The sequence below is a fragment of the Canis lupus genome, chromosome X (genome assembly GCF_048164855.1).
Source record: "Canis lupus baileyi chromosome X, mCanLup2.hap1, whole genome shotgun sequence".
NCBI classification, from domain to species: Eukaryota; Metazoa; Chordata; class Mammalia; order Carnivora; family Canidae; genus Canis; species Canis lupus.
In genome coordinates, this window is record NC_132876.1 from 73,127,841 (window position 1) to 73,146,374 (window position 18,534).

Below are 18,534 nucleotides of genomic sequence, written 5' to 3' on the forward strand. Positions count from 1 at the left end.
TTTTTTTAAGATTTTATTTGTTTATTCATGAGAGACACAGAGAGAGAGAGACAGAGACAGAGACAGAGACACAGGTAGAGGGAGAAGCACTCTCCACGCAGGGAGCCAGAGGATACCAGGACCACGCCCCGGGCCAAAGGCAGGCACCAAACCGCTGAGCCATCCAGGAATCCCATTGTTGGGATTTTAAATTTTAAATTCAATTTAGTTAACATATAGTGTATTATTAGTTTCAGAGGTAGAATTTAATGATTTATCTGTTGCATATAACACCCAGTGCTCATTATATCAAGTGCCCTCCTTAATGACCATCACCCAATTACCCCAAACCCCACCCACCTCCCCTCCAGTAACTCTTAGTGTGTACTTTCTATATGGTTAAGAGTCCATTTTCCTGTTTGCTTCTCTCTTTTTTTCCCTCTATGATCATCTTTGCCTTTGTTTCTTAAATTCCATGTATGAGTGAGATTATATGGTATTTATCTTGTTCTGATTGACTTATTTCACTTAGCATAATACCCTCTAGTTTCATCCATGTTATGCTGAATGGCAAGATTTCATTCTTTTTGATGACTAATATTCCATTATATATAATATAACATAATATAAAGTATATTATAATATATTATATATGGAATATTATATATATATACATATATATATGACATATCATGTCTTCTTTATCCATGGACATATGGGCTTTTTCCATATTTTGGCTATTATAAACATTATTGCTCTAAACATTAGGGTGCATGTGTCCCTTCAAATCACTATGTTTGTATCCTTTGGATAAATACCTAGTAGTGCAATTGCTGAGTTGAAGAATAGTTCTATTTTTAACTTTTTGAAGGAATCTACATACTCTTTTCCAGAGTGACTGTACTGGTTTTCATTTTGTTGGGATTTTTGATTACTGATTCAATTTCCTTACTGGTTATGGGTCTGTTAAATTTTTCTATTTCTTCCTGTTTCAGTTTTGGTAATTTTTATGTTTCTAGGAATTTTTTCCATTTCTTCCAGATTTCCCAGTTTGTTGGCATATTTATCTTTCATAATAGTCTCTTATAATTGTTTGTATTTCTGTGGTTTAGGTTGTCACCTTTCCCTTTTCACTCATGATTTTATATATTGTGATCCTTTCTCTTTTCTTTTTGCTAAGGCTCTTTCTTTTTTTCTTTTGCTAAGTCTGTCTATGAGTTTATCAATTTTATTAATTCTTTAGAAGAACGAGCTCTTAGTTTCATTGATTTGTTCTATTGGATTTTTTTTTGTTTCTATATCATTTATTTTTGCTCTAATCTTTAATATCTTACTCCTTCTGCTGCCTTTAAGCTTTATATGCTGCCCCTTCTGGCTCCTTAAGGTGTAAGGTTAGACTGCGTATTCGGGACTTTTCTTGCTGCTTGGGATATGTCTGCATTGCAATAAACTTCCCTCTTAGGAGCCTTTGCTGCATCCCAAAAGGATCTGAATCATCATATTTTCATTTTCATTAATTTTCCTGTATTTTTAAACTTATTTTTTGTTTATTTTTAAAAATGTTTTTATTTATTCATTTAAGACACAGAGAATGACTGAGAGGCACAGTTCAAAGGAGAAGACTCCCTACTGAGCAGGGAACCCAACTTGGGGCTTGATCCCATGACTATGAGATCTTGATCTGAGATAAAGGCATATGCTTAGCCAGCTGAGCAACCCAGGTGACACTTAATTTCTTCTTTAATTTTCTGATTAATCCAGTCATTCTTTAATAAGATCTCTTTTAAAAATATTTTATTTATTTATTCATGGGAGACACACAGAGAGAGACAGAGACATAGACAGAGGGAGAAGTAGCCTGCCTGCAGGGAGCCTGATGTGGGACTTGATTCCCAGGATCCCAGGATCATGACCTGAGCCAAAGGCAGACCCTCAACCACTGACCGAACCAGGCATCCCATAAGACGATCTCCATGTCCTTGTGGTCTTTCCAAAAATTTTCTTGTGGTTATTTCGAGTTTAATTGTGTTGTGATCCAAAAAGCTGTATGGTGTGATTTTATTTTTTTGTACTTGTTGAGGCCTGATTTGTGATCCAGGATTTGATCTATTCTGGAAAAAGATGCATGTACACTTGAAAAGCAAACGTATTCTGCTTCTTTGGGATGGAATGTTCTGAATATATTTAAGCCCATCTCGTCAAGTGTGTCATTCAAAGACATTGTTTCCTTATTGATTTTCTGCTTAGATGATTTGTACATTGCTGTAAGTGGGGCATTAAAGTCACTTACAATAGTATTGTATTATTTTCAATGATTTACTTTTTTATCTTTCAAGATTTTTTTATTTGTTTGTTTGTTTATTTATTTATTTATGAAAGACACACACACACAGAGGCAGAGACATAGGCAGAAGGAAAAGCAGACTCCCCACAGGAAGCATGATGCAGAACTCGATCCCAGGGCTCTGGGATCACAACCTGAGCCAAAGACAGATGCTCTACCACTGAGCCACCCAGGTGTCCCTCAATGAGTTTCTTTGTTTATTATTAATTGACTTATATATCTGGGTTTTCCAAGTTGTAAATATAGATTTACAGTTGTTAGATCTTCTTGATAAATAGATCCCTTAATTATGATATAATGCCCTTCTTAATTTCTAGTTACAGTCTTTGCTTGAAAATATAAGCAGTCTAGTAGAAGTATGGCTACTCTGGCGTCTTTTGGCATCCATTAGCATGATAGAAGGTTCTCTATCCTCTCACTTTCAATCTGCAGATATCCTTAGGTCTAAAATGAGTGTTTGTAGGCAGCATTTAAAAGGGTCCTGTTTTGTTCTGTTTACTTTATTTTATCCTTTTGGATATGCTATACCTCTCTTTTTTTACTGAAGTTCAATTTGCCGACATATAGTATAACACACAGTGCTCATCTCATCAAGTGCTCTCCTCAATGCCCATCACCCAATTACCCCATCCCCCACCTCCCCTTCCACTACCTTTGTTCGTTTTCCAGAGTTAGGAGTCTCTCATGCTGTGTCACCTTCTCTAATTTTTCCACTCATTTCCCCTCCTTTCCTTTATAATCCCTTCCAATATTTCTTATACTCCCCATATGAGTGAAACTATGTGATGACTGTCCTCTGATTGACTTACTTCACTCAGCATAATGCCCTCCAGTTCCACCCACATCGAAGCAAATGGTGGGTATTCGTTTCTAATGGCTGAGTAATATTCCATTGTATATATACACCACATCATCTTTATGAATTCATCTGTTGAAAGACATCCAGGCTCCTTCCACAGTTTGGCTATTGTGGACATTGCTGCCATGAATATTGGGGTAAAGGTGTCCGAGCATTTCACTGCATCTCTATGTTTGGGGTAAACACTATTGAGTGTTTACCCCAAACACAGGGGTCGAAGGGTAGCTCTATTTTTAACTCTTTGAGGAACCTCCACACAGTTTTCCAGAGTAGCTGTACCACTTCACATTCCCACCAAGAGTGCAAGAGGGTTCCCCTTTCTCCATGTCCTCTCCAACATTTGTTGTTTTCTGTCTTGTTAATTTTCCCCATTATCACTGGTGTGATGTGGTATCTCATTGTGGTTTTGATTTGTATTTCCCTGATGGCAAGTGATGCAGAGCATTTTCTTATGTGCTTGTTGGCCATGTGTATGTCTTCTTGGGTGAAATTTCTGCTCATGACTTCTGCCCATTTCATGATTGGATTGTTTGTTTCTTTGCTGTTGAGTTTAATAAGTTCTTTATAGATCTTGGATACTAGCCTTTTATCTGATATGTCATTTGCAAATATCTTCTCCCATTCTGTAGATTGTTAGTTTTTTTTTTTGTTAGTTTGTTTTTTATCCTGATTAAATTCCAATAGTTCATTTTTGCTTTTGTTTTCTTTGCCTTCATAGATGTATCTTGCAAGAAGTTACTGTGGCCAAGTTCAAAGAGAGTGTTGCCTGTGTTCTCCTGTAGGATTTTGATGGATTCTTGTCTCACATTTACATCTTTCATCCATTTTGAGTTTATCTTTGTGTATGGTGTAAGAGAATGGTCTAGGTTCATTCTTCTGCATAGGGATGTCCAATTTTCTGAGCATCATTTATTGAAAAGGCTGTCTTTTTTCCAGTGGATATTCTTTCATGCTTTGTTGAAGATTAGTTGACCATAGAGTTGAGGGCCCATTCTGGATTCTCTATTCTGTTCCATTGATCTATGTGTCTGTTTTTGTGCCAGTACCATACTGTCTTGATGATCACTTGATGATCACTGTCTTGATCATAGCACAACTTGAAATCTGGCATTGTGATGCCCTCAGCTTTGGTTTTGTTTTTCAATACTGCCTGGCTATAGGGGCCTTTTCTAATTCCACACAAATATTAAGATTATTTGTTCCAACTGTGTGAAGGAAGTCCATGGTATTTTGATAAGAATTGCATTGAACATGTAAATAGCCCTGGGTAGCATAAACATTGTCAGAATATTAATTCTTCCAATCCATGAGCATGAAAATTTTTTCTATCTCTTTATGTCTTCCTCAAGTACTTTCCAAAGGGTTCTGTAGTTTTTAGGGAATAAATCCTTTCCCTCTTTGGTTAGGTTTATTCCTAGTTACCTTATGCTTTTGTGTACAATTGTAAATAGGATTGACTCTGTAATATCTCTGTCTTCAATCTCACTGTTAGTGTATAGAAATGCCACTGATTTCTGGGAATTGATTTTTTTTGTCGTGCCACACTCCTGAATTACTGTATGAGTTCTAGCAATCTTGGAGTGGAGTCCTTTGGGCTTTGTATATACAGAATCATGAAATCTGTGAAGAGGGACAATTTGACTCCTTTTCTGTTGTTGTCTGATTGCTGAGGCTAGGACTTCTAGTACTATGTTGAATAACAGTGGTGAGAGTGGACATTCCTCTCGTGTTCCTGACCTTAGGGGAAAGCCTCTCAATATTTCCCCAGTGAGAATAATATTTGCTGTGGGCTTTTCATAGATGGCTTTTAAGATGCTGAGGAACGTTCCCCCTATCCCTACACTCTGAAGAGATTTAATCGGGAATAGATGCTGTATTTTGTCAAATGCTTTCTCTTCATCTGTCGAGAGGATCATATATTTCTTCTTTTTTTCTCTTGTTGATGTGATCAATCACATTGATTTTTTTATGAGTATTGAAGCAACTTTGCATCCTGGGGATAAATCCCACTTTGTAATGGTGAATAATCTTAATATACTGTTGAAGCCTATTGGCTAGTATATTTTTGAGAATCTTTGCATCTGTGTTCATCAGGGATATTGGTCTATAATTCTCCTTTTTGGTGGGGTCTTTGTCTGGTTTTGAAATCAAGGTGATGATGGCCTCATAGAACGAGTTTGGAAGTACTCCGTCTCTTTCTATCTTTTGGAACAGCTTTAGTAGAATAGGTATTAATTCTTCTTTAAACTTTTGATAGAATTCCCCTGGGAAGCCATCTTGCCCTGGACTTTGGTGTCTTGAGAGATTTTTGAGGACTGTCTCAATTTCCTCTGGTTACTTACCTCTTCAGGTTTTCTGTTTCTTCCTCTTCCAGGTTTGATAATTTGTGGTTTTCCAGAAATGCATCAATTTCTTCTAGATTTCCTAATTAGTTGGCATATAGTTGTTCACAGTACATTTTTTTAAATGGTTTGTATTACCTTAGTATTGGTTGTGATCTCTCTTCTTTCAATCATATTTTTATTAATTTGAGTCGTTTTCCTTTTTCACAAGACTGACTAGTGGTTTACCTACTTATCAATTCTTTCAAAGAACCAACATATGGTTTTCTTCATGTGTTATATAGTTTTCTGGTCTCTATTTCATTGAGTTCTGCTTGAATCTTTATTATATCCCTTCTGCCTGGTATAGTTTTTACTTGGTGTCTATCACCAATTTCTTTAGGTTTGAGGTTAGCTTCTGTATTTGAGTTTTTTCCAATTTTTTTTCTGTATGTTCTTTTATTGAAGTTTGACTTGCAAACATATAGTATAACACCCAGTGTTTATGCCGTCCAGTGCCCCCTTCAGTGTCCATCAGCCAGCCACCCCATCCACCTGCCCACCTCTCCTTACACTACCCATTTTTGTTTCCCAGTGTTAGGAGTCTCTCACAGTTTGTTACCCTCTCTAATTTTCCCTAATAATATTTCCTCCTTTCCACTATAATTCCTTTCATTAATACTTATATTCCTCGTATGAGGGAGGCTTGTATTGTGATGCATTTCCCTCTTAGGACTGCTTTTACTGTAACCCAAAAATTTTGAATGGTTGTATCTTCATGTTCATTAGTTTCCATGAATCTTTTTAATTCTCTAATTTCCTGGCTGACTCTTTCATCTTTTAGTAGGATGCTCTTTAACCTCCATGTGTTTGAGTTTCTTCCAAATTTCTTGTTAACATCCATGTGTTTGAGTTTCTCCGAACTTCTTGTGACTGAGTTCTAGTTTCAAAGCATTGTGGTCTGAAAATATGCAGGGGACAATCCCAATCTTTTGGTATCAGTTTGGACCTGATTTGTGACCGAGTATGTGGTCTATTTTGAAGAAAGTTCCATGTGTACATGAGAATAACGTGTATCCAGTTGCGTTCCAATGGAAAGTTCTGTATATATCTGTGAAATCCATCTGATCCAGTGTATCATTTAAGGCCCTTTTTTTCTTTGGTGATGTTGTGCTTAGAAGATCTGTCATTTGCAGAAAGTGTCATGTTGAAGTCTCCCAGTATTAGTGTATTATTATCTATGTATATCTTTACTTTGATTATTAATTGATTGATATACTTGGCAGCTCCCACATTAGGGGCAAGAATATTCATGATTGTTAGGTCTTCTTGTTGGTTAGACCCTTTAGGCATGATATACTGCCCCTCTTCATTTCTTCCTATAGTCTTTGGGAAAATCTTTAATTTGTATGATATGCGGATTGCTACTGCAGCTTCCCTTGAGGACCACTTGAATGGTAAATGGTTCTCCAACCTTTCATTTTCAGACAGGAGGTATCCTTATCTAAAATGAGTCTCTTGCAGACAGCAGATAGATGGTTCTTGCTTTTTTATCCAGTTTGAAACCCTGCGTCTTTTGATGGGATCATTTAGCCCATTCACATTCAGAGTAACTATTGAAAGATATGAATTTAGTGTCATCATAATACTTATTCAGTCCCCATTTTGTGGATTTTTTCTTGGAGCTTCCCCTTTCTTTTACAATGTCCCCATAATATTTCTTGCAGAGGTGGTTTGGTGGTCACATAGTTTCAGTTTCTGCCTATCTTGAAAGCTCTTTCTCTCTCCTTCTATTATGAATGAGATAAAGTATTCTTGGCTGCATGTTCTTCCCATTTAGGACTCTGAATATATCATGCCAGTCCTTTCTAGCCTGTCAGGTGTCTGTGGAGTGGTCTGTGGTTAATCTGATATTTCTCCCCATATAAGTTAAGAATCTCTTGTTTCGCACTGCTTTAAGGATTTTCCTTTATCTTTCGAATTTGCAAGTTTCACTATTAAACGTTCACTATTAAACGTTGAGGTATTAAATGGTTTTTATTGATTTTGGGGGGACCTCTATCTATTATCTGAATGCCTGTTTCCCTCCCCAAATTAGGGAAGTTCTCAGCTATGATTTGTTCAAATATACTTTCTAGCCCTCTTTCCCTCTCAGCCTCTACTGGAACCCCAATTATACGTAGATTCTTTCTTCTCAGGCTATCATTTATTTCCCTAAGCCTTTCTTCAAGGTCTCTTAATAGTTTTTCTCTTTTTTCCTTAGCTTCCTTCCTTACTGTCACCTTGTCTTTATGTCACTCCCTCTTTCTTCCACCTCATTAACTCTAGCAGTTTGGACATCCAGTCTGAATTGCATCTCATTTAATTTATTTTTATTTTCAGCCTGACTATATCTCAATTCCTCAGTAATGAAGTCTTTAGATTCCTTTATGCTTTTTTCCAGAGCAACCTTTGCCCAGGTTGTGTTCAAGGCCAAGGCGAAGCGCTGAGATGAGCTGAGGCTTGCTGGCTGTCCAAGAGGCCTTCGTGGGGGCCTCGCTGCTCGTTTTGCGGGTGAATGTGCTGTGTGCTGTGCTGTCCCACTGGCCCCGGGCACAGCCCTGGGCCCTCCTGCTGGTATGAGTCCTGGTGAGTGACTCTCTCTTTGTTATCTGTGCCCTCTCTCTTGCTGCCTGCCTCTGCCTTGTTGCCCTGCATGCATCCTCCACCAGCATCTACCTGGAGGCCAAGGGGACCAGTGCGTGCCAGGCAGCTGTGATGAGTGGTGCCATGTTCCTGCTGTATGCCAGCTGGGCCTGCTACAACCTGGCAACCCTGGCCTTGGCCCCCCAGAGCCAGCTGGATGCCTTTGATTATGACTGGTATGTCTCTGACCAGGCAGACCTGGTGAATGATTTGGGGGAACAAAGGCTACCTGGTATTTGGCCTCATCCTCTTTGTGTGGGAGCTGCTGCCCACCACCCTGCTGGTGGGCTTTTTCCGGGTCCACCGGCCCCCACAGGACCTGAGCACCAGTCACATCCTCAATGGGCAGGCCTTTGTTTCCCGTTCTTACTTCTTTGACCAGGCTGGAACATTGTGAGGATGAGGGCTGCTCCTGGGAGCATGATCGCTGTGAAAGCACCAGCATGTCAGGCAGCCTAGGTTCTGGCAGCTGGTATGACGCCATTGGGTGGGAGCCAGGCAAATGTGGGGGCAGCCAGACACAGACCACTCTTCTGCTCTTCTCCCAGGTGCTGGGACCAAGTGGCCACCACCACAGTCTCTATTCCACCCCACAGACATGATCCCCTTCCCTTCTCCCCTAGAACACCCAGACCCCAGTCCTCCCAACCCAGGCCCCTGTGCCAAGTTCACCTGCCGCTTCTTGCCCAAGATCATGGGAGACTGTGACCACCTCTTCTCCTGGCTTGCTAGTTGCTACTCCTGTCATAGTGAGCTTGTGCTATCCCCCCAAGGGGATGTGGCTCTAGCTGCCAGATTCCCACAGAACCTTGGCATGACCTGCCACCTCTATTTCTACACTGGAGCCAGCTACTTCTCCTGCACCTGCCACTCAATAAACAGTGCCTGTGCCCCTCAAAAAAAATATTTCACCACCTAACTGACTGACTTTTCCCAAATGTCCCAGAGGGTTGTGGTGCTCCAGCCCTTTACTGATACTGGACTGCAGTTTCTGGTGAGCTTTTCCCCAGGTGCACCTCTTCTAATGGTGACTCCGGGAATCTTGAGACATCACTACCCCTCCTGGGATTTTGCCTGATTTTTCTGCTAAGCACTTTTCAGTCCGGGAAAATTCCAGCATGGATTTTTAAAGTTCCCCCTTCTCTAGGGCTGGGATTTCCTGTCCTGGAGGCTTTCACTGCTTGGCTTTAGCTCTGATACTCATGGTGCCCCTCCCAGACTTTATTCTTTTTTATTTATTTATTTTTTTCTGCCTTTCTATCTTGTTAGAAGCAAAAACTTTTCTATCTGTAGTGTTCTAGCTGTTCTCTCTTTAAATCTCAGGCTGAATTCATAGGTGTTCAGGATGTTTTGAAAGTTATCAATGTAAGTTGGTGGGACCAGGTGAGTTGAAGATCCCTACTCTTCCACCATCTTGCCCCTCTCTCTGTGGTGATGGTTGCTATTTCTCCTCTCTCTTTTGTGATTTTATTTATTTGAGTCCTTTCTCTTCTACTTTTTTTTTCAATTTGGTTAGTGATTCATCAGTTTTATTAATTTTTGACAAAGTAACAACTTCTAGTTTCACTGATCTCTTCTACTCCTTTTGTAAAAAGTTTTTATACCATTAATTAATTTTTAAAAATTTTTTCTAATGATTTTTTTCCTTTTATTCTTTCACATTTTTAATTTTTAATTTTTTAATTTTTACATTTTTTTAATTGGAGTTCAATTTGCCAACATATGCATAACACCCAGTGCTCATCCTATCAAGTACCCCCCTCAGTGCCTGTCACCCAGTCGCCCCAACCCCCGCCCACCTCCCTTTCCACCACCCCTTGCTCGTTTCCCAGAATTAGGAGTTCTGCCTCTCTCCTTCTGATATTTCCCACTCATTTTTCTCCTTTCCCCTTTATTCCCTTTCACTATTTTTTATATTCCACAAATGAATGAGACCATATAATGTTTTTCCTTCTCAGATTGACCTCTTTCACTCAGCATAATACCCTCCAGTTCCATCTACGTTGAAGCAAATGGTGGGAATTTGTAATTTCTAATGGCTCAGTAATATTCCATTGTATACATAGACCACATCTTCTTTATCCATTCATCTTTTGATGGACACCAAGTCTCCTTCCACAGTTTGGCTATTGTGGACATTGCTGCTAGAGACATCGGGGTGCAGGTGTCCCGAGGTTTCACTGCATCTGTATCTTTGGGGTAAATCCCCAGCAGTGCAATTGCTGGGTCGTAGGGCAGGTCTATTTTTAACTCTTTGAGGAACCTCCACACAGTTTTCCAGAGTGGCTGCACCAGTTCACATTCCCACCAACAGGGCAAGAGGGTTCCCCTTTCTTCACATCCTCTCCAACATTTGTGGTTTTCTGTCTTGTTAATTTCCCCCATTCTCACTGGTGTGAGGTGGTATCTCATTGTGGTTTTGATTCGTAATTCCCTGATGGCAAGTGATGCAGAGCATTTTCTCATGTGCTTGTTGGAAATGTCCGTCTTCCTCTGTGACATTTCTCTTCATGTCTTTTGCCCATTTAATGATTGGATTGTTTGTTTCTTTGCTGTTGAGTTTAATAAGTTCTTTATAGATCTTGGATACTAGCGCTTTATCTGAAACATCATTCGCAAATATCTTCTCCCATTCTGTAGGTTGTCTTTTAGTTTTGTTGACTGGTTTTTTTTTTCTGTGCAAAAGCTTCTTATCTTGAGGAAGTTCCAATAGTTCACTTTTGCTTTTGTTTCTCTTGCCTTCATGGATGTATCTTGCAAGAAGTTACTGTGGCCAAGTTCAAAGAGGGTGTTGCCTGTGTTCTCCTCTAGGATTTTGATGGAATCTTGTCTCACATTTAGATCTTTCATCCATTTTGAATTTATCTTTGTGTATAGTGTAAGAGAATGGTCCAGTTTTATACTTCTGCATGTGGATGTCCAATTTTCCTAGCACCATTTATTGAAGAGACTGTCTTTTTTCCAGTGGTTAGTCTTTCCTCCTTTGTTGAAATTAGTTGACCATAAAGTTGTGGGTCTACTTCTGGATTCTCTATTCTGTTCTATTGATCTATGTGTCTGTTTTTGTGCCAGTACCACACTGTCTTGATGACCACAGCTTTGTAGTACAACCTGAAATCTGGCATTGTGATGCCCCCGGCTGTGGTTTTCTTTTTTAATATTCCCCTGGCTATTTGGGGTCTTTTCTGATTCCACACAAATCTTAAAATAATTTGTTCCAACTCTCTGAAGAAAGTCTATGGTATTTTGATAGAGATTGCATGTAATATGTAAATTGCCCTGGGTAACATTGACACTTTCAAAGTATTAATTCTTCCAATCCATGTGCATGGAATATTTTTCCATCTCTTTGTGTCTTCTTCAATTTCTTTCAGAAGTGTTCTGTAGTTTTTAGGGTATAGATCCTTTACATTAATTTATGATCTAATCTTTATTTCCCTTCTGGTTTCACACTTCATTTTTGTTCTTTTTCTAAATCTCTTAGGTATAAAGTTACATTACTTGTTTGAAATTTTTCTTGCCTCTTGAAGTAGGCCTGTTTGCCATATACTTCCCTCTTAAGACTGCATTTGCTGCATTCAAGGTTTTTACCATTTTGTTTTCATTTTCATTTGTTTGCATTTATTTTTTTATTTCTTCTTTGATTTCCTGGTTGATACATTGATTATTTAGTAGTATGTTGTTTAAAATCCATGTATTTATGGTCTTTACAAATATTTTTCTTTTGATTGACTTCAAGTCTCATAGTGTGATATGAAAAGCTGTATGGTAGTCTCTCAATCCTTTTGTACTTGCCGAGGCCTGATTTGTGACCTAGTATGTGTTCTATTCTGGAAAATGTCCTATGTTCACTTGAAAAAAAATGTGTGTTCTAATGGTTTAGGATGAAATGTTAGGAACATATCTGTTAAGTCCACCTAGTCAAGCATATCATTCAAAGCCATTGTTTCTTTGTTGATTTTTTGCTTAAATGATCTGTCCATTGATATGAGGGGAGTGATAATATACCCAGTCTTGTATTTTTATAAGTGAGTTCCATTATGTGTGTTATTGTTTTATATATTTAGGTGCTCCAAAGTTGGGGGCAAAAATACTTACAATTGTTAGATTTTCTTATTCAGTAATCCCCTTTATTATGATATAGTGCCCCTCTTCATCTCTTGTTACAGTCTGGCTTAAAATCTAGTTTGTCTGATATAAGCACTGCTACTCTGCTTTCTTTTGATGTCTATTTGCATGACAAATATTTCTCCCTCCCCTTATTTTCAATCTACAGGTGTCTTTAGGTCTAAAATGAGTGTCTTCTAGGCAGCATATAGACAGGTCTTTTTTAAAAAAATCCATTCTGAATCCCTATGCCTTTTGATTGGGACATGGAGTCCATTTACATTCAGAGTAATTATTGATAGGTATGTATTTAGTGCCATCTCATCACTTGTTTTGTCATTGTTTCTGGAGATTTTCAATGTTCCTTTCTATTCTTTATCATTTTTTATCTTTCCTTTACACTCAGAGTCTCCTTTAATATTTCTTGCAGGGCTGCTTTAGTGGTCTTGAACTCCTTTAAATTCGTTTGTCTTGGACATTTTTTTAAATTTCATTTTTTTTTATTTAAGAGGGAGAGAGAGAGGACATGAGCTGAAGGAGAGCCAGAGGGAGATGGAGAAGCAGACTCCCTGCTGAGCAGGGAGCCCAGTGAGGAGCTTGATCTTGGGACTGCAGGATCATAACCTGAGCCAAAGGTAGATGCTTAACCAGCTAAGCCACAAAGGTGCCCTTGTCTGGGAAACTCGTTATCTCTCCTTCTCTTCTGAATGATAGCCTTGCTAAATAGGGTATTCTTTTTTAAATATTATTTATTCATGAGAAACAGAGAGAGAGGCAGAGACATAGGCAGAGGGAGAATCAGGCTCTCTGCAGGGAGCCCAATGTGGGACTCGATCCCAGGAACCACAGATCATGACCTGTGCTGAAGGCAGGTACTCAAGCACTGAGCCACCCAAGAGCCCCTGAATAGGATATTCTTGGCTGTAGATTTTTTCCTTTTCAGCACATTGAATATATCATGCCATTGTCTGCTGGATTACCAAATTTCTGTGGGTAGATCTGCTGCTAGTGTCATGGGTTTTTTTCCTTGTAAGTTATGGACTTCTTCCATCTTCCTGCTTTTAGGATTTTTTTATCATTATATTTTCCAAATTTAACTACAATATCTTTTGGTGTTGGCCTTCTTCTTCTTCTTCTTCTTCTTTTTTTTTTTTTTTTGATAAGACTTCTGTGTGATTCCTGGAATTGGATGTATGTCTCTTTCCCAAGATTAGGGAAGTTTTCAACTATTGTTTCCTCAAATAAACCTCTGCCCCCTTTTTTTTTCTTCTTCTTCTAGGACTTCAATGATAGGAATTATGTTTGATGGAGTTCCTGAGTTTCCTAAACATACTCTCATGATCTATCATTCTTTCCTTTCTTCAGCTTCATTATTTTTCATAATTCTGTCTCCTATATCATGTATTTGTTTCTTTACTTCTTTCTTGCCTGGGTCATTATATCTATTTGAATTTGAATCTCAGTTCTTCTATTTTTCATTTTGTTTGATTGCTTTTTAGTTCTTTTATCTCTGAAGTTTAGGGTTTCCCTGAAGTCTTCCATCAGGCTTGAGGAAATGCAAGCCTGGTGAATATCATTATGATTGTTGCTCTAAATTCTGGAGTAGGCATATTACTTATATCTGTTTTGATTTGATCACTGGCTGTGACTTTTTCTTGTTCTCTCTTCTGGGATTAATTCCTTTCTCTTGACATTTTGGCTAGGTCTCTGTATTATTCTATGTGTTAGGAAAGCTTGTTATGTTTTCTGCTCCTGAGAGTAATGGCTTTATGAGAAAGAGGTCATATCATGTCCAGAGGCTGGTACTTCAAGGAATGTTTGTGGTTTGTGCTGATGCACTCTGCTGCTGTTTTGGCACTCTACTCCTCCGGTCAGTGGTCTACAGAAGTTGTCCTTGCCTATGGTGGGGAGTATCTGGACTTTGGTCAGGGTGTGGTGAGTTTTAACTAGGTGTGATCTAGCCTGCTTATTAAATGATATCTGATGCTTTTTCTAGCAAAACTGAAGCTTTGTAGAACTCTATGGCTAGTAGGTTGGTGTTATGGAGAAGGGTCCTAATGCACTTGTCCTTATGCACACTTGACAGGAAAAGCAATGCCAATAATGCTCCATGGGATGGGGCTTGATATAAGCAGGTTAGGCAGCCAGTGTGGGCACTGTGCTTTTTACTGCAATTGGCTTATACTGAGAGACAAAGGAGGAAAATGATGCCAACCAGCTCCTTTTTTTCCCTGGAGAAGGGACTCTGTGCTTGTTGCTCTCAGAGAAACCCTTAGAGAAGAGTGAATAAAGTCCCCTCCTGTGTCCTAAGAATTTCTCAGATGGCTGCTTTCACACTGTCATTCTCCAGGTTTCTTGCATGCCTAGAACAGTGAAGTGAAGTTTGGGCTCTATCTCAGCAAAGCTGGCTTATTTTTAAATCTCCAAACTTTAGGGACATAGCGTGGTGGTGACTTGTGCGCCTCTTCTGGGGGAAGGTCATGCTATGTCGGGATTGATGCAGGTTTGACCCAAAGAGGCAGTTGTACCAGAGCACAGGGCTGTGAGTTTTGGTGCAAACTAGACTAAAGGGTCAGTTTCTGGGTTAGCTTCCCTCAGCAGGTGTCTCTGTACCTATGCTAAGGAGTGGCAAAAGGAAATGGTACCCACCATCTCCTTTGTTCCTGAGGGACATCTCTATGCATATCACCTCTCTAAGATGCAAGACTGAAAAAATCTTCCCCTGTACACCTTAGGTGATTGTCAGATGGTGCTATCTGCCCCAAGGTTGTTTGCCTGCCTTCTCTCCAAAAGTGGGAAGCCCCTCAGGGCAGTATCTCAGCAAATCCCTTGGACTTCTAAAACTTCATTCTTTGGGCCCCAATTGTTGGAAAAACTAATGGCATTCAATCCCTTTCATTTTCCCAACCAATGGCTTTGGGGAAGTGGTATCCTTATGCATATCCCTGTGTACTTCACTCTTTCTTGCCTTTTTCTGTGACCAGAGCTCCCTCCCCTCCAGAGCACCCATGATCTATTTTCCCCCAACAGCACAACTCTGCACTTCATACCTTCCCTTATGTGGCCTCTTCTCTCCCTCTGCTTATGTAGTTTGTTCTATCAGTCCTCAGGTTGATATCTTGGTTGTTCAGAATGTTTTGATATTTATCTAGCTTTGTTCAAGGGGCTAGGCAAGCCTAGTGTTCTCCTACTGTACTGCCATCTTAGCTTTCCACCCCAGATATACATTTTATTTTATCAGACCTAATGTTGTCTAAATCCGCATTGAAGAATGAAAAACATGGGACGTGTCTTGCCCTTTAAATTAGTAGTTCTCCATTATTGTGCAGAGGAACTTTGGATTTCCTTTTTCATGATTCAATCTTTGGGTCTACAGAATTAATAAAGGGTTTCCATCACATCATTTAATTTTAATGGCTACTTTTTTTGAGGAAAGGCAATCTTGATGAGGAATGTCAATTACTCCTGCCTATTTGCTTAGTCAAGTCTCCCTCTATTGCCTGCTGGAGAAAGGAATGGAACTCTTTTGGTTGGTTTTAGACAGGAAGGTCATGGCAGTCTTCATATCCAGCCCATTTTAACTATTTAAAATCTTGCATCCAAGCCATATGATATGGCCACAATTACTAGAGCCCAAATGGCAGGAGGGCTTCATAGCTTGTTAGTATAGTAGAAGGCTATGTGTTATGCAGTGTTCAAATATCAGAATAAGTGCCAGGGAGTGAGGATACATTGAGCAGGGGAGACAGGAACACAAGCTAAGAGAGAGATCCTAGGATGTACCTTAGACAGAAGGAATAGATCTTCACTCAACTACATATATTTTTTGAGTAGCTATTATGTGTCAAACAAGGTTCCAGGTGCTTAGGATATGGAAGAGAACAAAATACACAAAAATATCTGCTTTTTGGAGCCCACATGCCATTGAGGAAGAAAGACAATAAGCAGTAAAGCTAATAAATAGATTAATTATATTTAAACTTGAAGAAGAGAAATTATTTGGGAAAGGGAAAGGTCAAACCAAGGCGAAGGGTATCAGTAGTACTGAATGTGGAGATAGTTTACAGTATTAAATACATTTGTCAGGTCTTAGTTGATTTCATTTCAAAAAAATATTTGAGGTTTTTTAAAGATTTTATTTATTTATTCATGAGAGACACACACACACACAGAGAGAGAGAGAGAGAGAGAGAGAGAGAGAGAGAGACAGGCAGAGGGAGAAGCAGGCTCCATGCAAGGAGCCCGATGTGGGACTCGATCCTGGATCTCCAGGATCACACCCCAAGCTGCAGGTGGCGCTAAACCGCTGCGCCACCGGAGCTGCCCATCATTTCAAAAAAATATTTGAATAAAGGGAAGGAGTAAGCCAGAGCATTTCAGGCAGAGTCTTCCAGACTAAATTAGAAGCATGCCTATTATGTACAGGAAACAGCAAGTGGACCACTGTGGTTGTTGTGGAAAGACTGAGGGAAAGAATAGCAGATTAAGTCAGAGGAGTAATACCAAAAAGGGGGGGGGGTGGGATTTTTACTTTTATTCTGAGTGGGAAAGGAGCCCTTGCAGAATTTTGAGAAGAGAACCACCACTTCAATGTATGTTCTTTCATGGAAGCTCTATGTAACCTCAGGCCAGACCTGTCCCATAAACAAGATTTAGGTTCTTCATTTGTATAATAATTGTGTTGGAAAAAGCAGTTATTTTTAAACACTTTTAAGCTCAGGAAACTTTTCTTAGAATAGAGTCTCCAATCTCCTTCCCCTGGCCTCATTCAAAAGAATATTATAAAGAATATTTTACTTCCAATTATACGGGAAGAGTATATATATCAAATAAAACCTTTAGTAGAGTGGCATCTGGGTGGCTCAGTTGGTTAACAATCTGCCTTCAACTGAAGTCATGATCCCTGGGTCCTGGGATCAAGCCCTACATTGGGATCCCTGATCAGTGGGGAATCTGCTTCTACTTCTCTCTCTGCCCCTCCTCCTCACTCATGCTCTCTCTCTCTCTTTCTCAAATAAATAAATAAAATCTTTTAAAAAATCCCTTTAGTGGAAGTCTAACATATAAAATACACAAAAGTATAGATGCTGTGATTGAAACAAGCTGGAGAGAAGGGTGAGAAAAACTACTACCTGCCCTTCATCTCATAAACGTCTTAAGAATATTTCTCCAAAACTCTAAGATATGAGGAGTACAATTTTTTTAAGTTTTTATTTTAATTTCAGTTAGACAACATAGTGTACTATTAGTTTCAGGTTTAGAGTTTAGTGATTCATCACTTACATACAATACCCATTGCTCATTACAACAAATGCCCTTCTTAATATGCATCACTCATTTAACTCATCCTCCACCCCTCAGCCCTCAAATAATCCTCAGTTTGTTCTCTATAGTTTTTTTTTCCCATAAAATACATTTTAATTTCAGATTCCTTCACCCTCATGCATACAGAGGAGGAAGCCACCAGCCCCAGTGAACAGGTGTGGAGCAGAAGTCAAGGCCACTGCAAAGCCACCACCTCCCTGAGTGCTTGTTCCTGGGTAAACCTGACTCAGATGGGCCCATGCTGGGCCTTCTGTCAGATTTGGAGAAAACTCCTGGCTCACCCATCCCATGGGCAGGCCACTGCTAAGCTGTTGTGGGTGGGAAGAGCCAATCATATGGCAGAAAGGGGGACAAACCTCCGCTACCACTTCTGGCCGGGAGCCGCGATCTCAAGGCATGTCAGGACTCTGAGGTAGCAAACGTTTTCAAGTGACTCCTTCACATTAAACCAAACACAGTCCATCCTGCAAGTGCAGGCCCTGCCTATGGGGGCCTTCCACTGCCAGGAGAGCCTCCAGGTGCAGAGGGCAGGCGGAGGAGAGATAGTCTATATTACTTTTTAAAAAGATTTTATTTATTCATTCACTCATGAGAGACACACAGAGAGAGGCAGAGACAAAGGAGAGATAGAAGCAGGCTCCTCGCAGGGAGCTCGATGCAGGACTTGATCCCTGGACCCAGGATCACACCCTGAGCCAAAGGCAGACGCTCAACCCCTGAGCCACCCAGGTGTCCCCATATTACTTTTTCTTGATATTTAATTAATTCATTTATTTGAGAGAGTGAGTGAGTGAGAGTGAGAGAACACAATCAGGGAGGGGGAGAAGGAGAAGGAGAAGCAGATTCCCTAATGAGCAGGGAGCCCAACATGGGGATCAATCCCAGGACTCCAGGATCATTACCTGAGCCAAAGG

At 39.8% G+C, this 18,534-nt stretch overlaps 1 pseudogene; it reads left to right on the plus strand.

Annotated features, from left to right (window-relative positions):
- The first annotated feature begins 6,917 nt into the window (after positions 1-6,917).
- Positions 6,918-8,870, plus strand: LOC140628497 (integral membrane protein GPR137 pseudogene; annotated as a pseudogene).
- Positions 8,871-18,534: the final 9,664 nt, after the last annotated feature.